The sequence below is a fragment of the Pinus tabuliformis genome, chromosome 9, assembly GCF_031772625.1.
Source record: "Pinus tabuliformis cultivar Carrire ecotype Pingquan chromosome 9, CPIR1, whole genome shotgun sequence".
Lineage (NCBI taxonomy): Eukaryota > Viridiplantae > Streptophyta > Pinopsida > Pinales > Pinaceae > Pinus > Pinus tabuliformis.
The window spans coordinates 1884958895-1884964334 of NC_142307.1; positions in this window are offsets into that span (position 1 = coordinate 1884958895).

Genomic DNA, 5440 nt, shown 5'->3' on the forward strand with positions numbered 1-5440 from the left:
AGAGTATTGAATGCACCGAATTGGTGGTTTTTCTTGGAGAGGGTTGTTAGGTGAGAAACATTCATTATGCGTGTTTTAATCCCTATTTGGCAAGTTGTGATGCGTGGGCTTTATCGGAGGATAGGAGCATGATTCAATGATCATCATAAGCAATCAGATTTGAAACATGGCAAAGGGACTCAGTTTCTTTTTGAACCAAGATCCGATGACTAAGAGAATCGGTGACTGAAAGAATATATCCTTGGTTCACTTATCATTGATCGTTCCCTCAACACCTAAGCGAAAAACCAGAGAAATCGAATTTCTCGAAGTTGCGCTACACTTTACTTAGAAACCGCTCTCACGCCTTCACAACCTCCAGATTGACTGCACGTATATGGATTCGAGACTAAAGTTTGTTGCATTAGCTCATGCTTGGCTTGAAAAAGGGAGTGTGTAGTGCAAAGGTGTTGATTTGTAAAGAAGAGTTCGAACAGTTGGTGAGGATGCTCACTTTATTGCATAGACGAGTAGGCTATTGGGGCGGCTAATGGTGTGGGAGGTTGGGCACCATATGATTGCTAATGAGGAGGGGTGATTCCTCCATGGAACTGTGCTGAGAAATTGGGGTTTATTAAGGTCATCAGTTCTGAACAGATAGCAGAACCTCTATGTGTGTTTTAGTTTTAATCCGGCTTTACATGAGATCTCATATGAGTCCCCCTATACCCTCATCGCTCGAGTTCCCCTGTGAGGATCCATTGAAAAAATAAAATGGGACTACTGCTCTTTTATCCAACTATTTAGGTTTTCCTTCATTATGTATAAATGCTAGCCCACATCCTAAGCCATAATTTTATTAGAATACAACCTGTTTTTGTTGGAAAAAGGTGTTTACCCAATTACATTCTCTGTTGCTTAATATTTCATCTTTTTTTTGGTTCCATGTCTCTACCTATAAAGTTTCACAAAGTAGTCCTATTACTTTCACTGCCATATTTTCCAAGGGAATGCATTAGAGGAAATTTTAGCCTAAAAGTGGCCGCCTAAGGAAAAATAATAAAATAATGGGAAAACAATAAAATAAGAGTTATGAATTTTAGAGGGAAAAGAAAAAAAACTACTTTTTTTGCTTTTATTTTTGGCTTATCTCCTTGTAGGTTTACTTAAATTTCAAGTATAGACGCTCAATAGATGTGGAATTGAATTCGGCATCCAACGAGTACCCATTATACATACTTTTGAGAATGCCACATTCATAAAAATTGAAGATACATTAAAACAGTGTGTTCAACACGCTTTTTTAATGTATCTTCAATTTTTATCAATGTGGATCTTATCAGAAGTATATATAAGGGGTACTCATTGGATGTGGAATTTAATTATGCATCCAACAAGTGTCTACACTTGAAATTTGAGTAAAAATGTAAGGAGATAAGTCAAAAATACAATTAATAAAAGTAGTTTTATTTATTTTCCCTCCAAAATATTTACATGTACATCTTTTCAAATTTAAAGTATTTTGATTGTTTTACATATTACGTACATGAAAATTTCATGGGCACTGTTAGGTTGAAATTTCCTGTAATGCCTTTCTGGTTGAAGACCCTTTCTTTTCAAGCCAACCATATCTTCCAGAAGAGGTATTTTAGTAAGGATAACAAAATTCTCTTAAGATATTTTTTTTCCTCAAGTTTCGTAGATAATTGTTCCATACTTTTGCAAAGATGTCGTCCACTGCATTTGGAATCAAGGTCATGCTAACTAAATTTTGATGCACTATTTTCTATACTTGCAGGTCATAATTTCACTATAGAAATATGTGATGGAAGGATTCTTCCTAATTTCTATACTTGTAACAAATTGTCAGCGCTTGATTTTTTCTTCTCTTAAATTTTTCGCATGTCAAAAGTTTTTGGTGCTACACTAGCCAACTAAAGACATTTACCGTAGGTATATCCTTCTTGTTCCAAATTCCATTCCAAACTAGAGACTTAGGTATTGTAACATGGGCACTGCAAAGGGGATCACACCCTTTCTTAACAATGTAGTTTCCTTTTAGCCCCCAAACTTTGGTATGTCATGTTCGAAGACTTATCAAAGCCTAGGGTCCAAGTACTTCTAATGATTTCTCATAACTAGCCTTGAATTGTGTGGGGGGGGGGGGGGGGGGGGGAGGGATTTCAAGCTCCTTCCAAGCCTTCAAAAATCTAGTTTCATCCTCTTACCATTTTCATAGGTCACTCATCCAATGTACCCCTTTGGTCAGGAGGTGCACTACTAGTCATTTGAATTATGAAAGTTTTTTTTATAGGCGATAAGTACATAATACTATTCTCCCAAAGCTTTATTGAGCAATCATTCATCAGAAACCAATGAAGTGCATATTCTAGTAGGCCCACTAGCCTTTAATTTTTTTTCCAAGCTGACAATCTTGAGGAATGTTTAAGATTTAAGGGCTTGTCTAGACAACACAAGTTACTTCCTTGAATTATTTTTCTACATAATAGTATTCCACCATATTTTGGGTCCTGAAACCATTCGCCATATAATTTTGGCCCTGAAGGATAGATTCATGAGTTTCATGTCTTTGATATTTAGCCACAATGTGAGATTGGGACTTTAACTTTCTTCCATTGTACCACGTGGAATTTCCCTTGATTATCTTTCCCTCCTTTCCATAGGAAATTTCTTATCATTCGATTCATAACATTTAGGAATCTAGTCAGTACTATAATTGCCAAAATTTGGAATATTGGTAGAGCAGAGATAACTACTTGTATAAGAACACTTTTTCCTACTCAATTTAACCAGCATACCCCCCAATTCTTGATTTTCCTTTCCATTTTTTTTGCATATTTCTCAACCAATCCTTGACTCTTGCATACCTTAAAGATATAGGAACACCCAAATAAGTAAAGGAGGTCTAGGAGTGAACTAGCATAAATATCAGTCTTCTTACTATACGGGTAAGCTCAAACAACTAGAATTCCATCCATAAACATGACCCTTTTCATTAATTGTAAGAATTTATGAGGCTTGAAAAAACACATTTTGTACCCTTTTTAATCTTTCTTTAATGATTATGGAGGCTCTACCTAGTATTAATGTATCATCTATGACTTTCACATGGTTGATGACCTTCACCCCATGCAAAATCATAACCCCTAGGATATTTCCTTGCATCTTTCGTTTTATAGCCTCTAGCTTAATGCATCTACAACCACCACATAAAGAAAAGGGGAGAGATTGAAGCCTTGTCATGGCCCTCTGGTGAGAGGAAATAAGGCTCTTGTCCTACCATTGATCAGGGGTGCCACCCATGGTTTCCCTATGCAAGCACTAATCCATTCTCGAAGTGTAGAGAGAACCCAATCCTTTTTAATATTTCAAGAAAGTAGGAATGTTTGACTCTATTGAAGGAATTAGCCATATCAATTTTGATCACCATTCCTTTGTCCTTTCTTCATTGAATCAAGCTTATAAATTCCTAAAATAGGATTATATTGTCCAAAATATATCTTCTGTCAATAAATCCTCCTTTACTTTATGATATAATTCTTCCCATGATATTGTTTAATATTTTAGTAATGATCTCTGTGAGAATTTTGTATGAATTATTATAGAGGGAGATAGGCCTAAATACGATAAATGAGTAGTGGTTCATTTATTTAAGAATTAGTAGGAAAAAGGAAGATTTGGTTTCACCCGCCACTCTTGTATTTCTAAGAGTTTCATTAAGCATATTCCAGAGATTATATTTCATAATTTCTTAGCAAGCCTTGCAAAAATTGATGGTATACCCATCCGGTGCTAGTGACTTAGCTTGCACCAAATCTTGGATAGCTTTCTTAATTTCCTTCTCCCCAATTACTTTTGTAACCCCCCCGATTTTCCCATTCCACAATTAGTTGAGTTAGTTATTCTAGAACTTCCTCTATCTATTCTTTTGCATCTTCCTCAACTTCCTTGTAAATATTCTTGAAATGGAATTCAACTTCTTGCTACACCTCCTGTTGGCATTCTCTTGGCTATCTGTCACACCTTAATTTCTGTGACTCTATCATTTCTCTTTCCTTATAAATTTTATGAAAATAACTCATTTTTTGATCCCCTACTTTGATCCACAACCTTTTGGATTTCAATCGACAATACTCCTCCTCCTTTGAGTAGATTTTATTTGTGCTGGCTTAAAGTTGTGCCTCTATTGTACTTGCACACTCATCTCAAAACCAACTCAAAATCATCTAACCATATCTATAATTGAAAATCTATTTTTCCACCATTTTTACCCTTTTAATTAAATTGATTAATTAAAAAAAACTGTCATTTGAAAAACTGTCATGAAATGAGTTATAGTTTTTTGGTATCTGGAATTGATAAGCCATGGTATTGGACTATGGTATTAATAAACATGATATTAGCTCATGATATTGGCCCATTATATTATAACAATATAATGATTTATAATAATATTTATCTCATATCAAACTATATAAAATAACTATAGATTTATAGATTCATATAACCATTCCAACAAATTATATTTTGAGATTTTTGTGTAGGATTCGAGGGTTTGGTGTGCTTAATCTCATATCAATATCTCTGCTGAAATGGCCATTGATTTGGTAGATTTCAAGAAGCTCTAGATGGAATATGGTTCAAGGTAAGACTTAATACGATATTCCTTTCTCCAAGTTGACATGTATGCATATTCGTGCACATAAATAGTTGTTTGTAGGACCTTCCATAGCTAGGAACTTTCCTAGATAATTTGTAATAGGTACCATCACATCCATGTTCCATAGACACATAGGGAGATGCAAGATTTTGACCTACATAGAGATTTCTTTAGGGATGTCCAAGTTCAGGTCGAAATCCAAACTCCATTTATGTAGGTACAAATTCTGGGGCCCCATAAAATAAGGTCCATTAATAAAAAACAAATATGTTCCTATTTAAATTTAAACAAAAAGTAAAAAAATCATTTCCACAAAGAAAGGCATCAATTCTTCCCTTGCAGAGAGGAATCCAATCATATAGAACCTAAATTTCTACTGTTTAAGGGGGCAACCAAAGGCCCATGAATTTCTCAACCAATGTTCAATCCAAAAGAGTCAAAGCCTTCATAGTCAAGGTGGATGGAGGGATTACCACGTACAAAGCCTCTTCTAGTCTCTTAACATTTTTTTCCGAACCTGATATTGCCTTACCTTGACTATTTGCAATGACGTTGCAAAATTTTTCAATTCCCAAACCCCTCATATTACTACATTGTCACAATTATTGGCTTCTATAGATTTTGATAAATAATTCCAACAATCTTGTTTTCCTCCAATGTAGTCTACAACATACATGTTGAAGAGAGATATAACTATATTTACCCCTATAGAACATACTTCAATCGTGATCCACTAGCTATTGATTATAGATTGAATTAGCTCTATTTTGATTGAAAGAA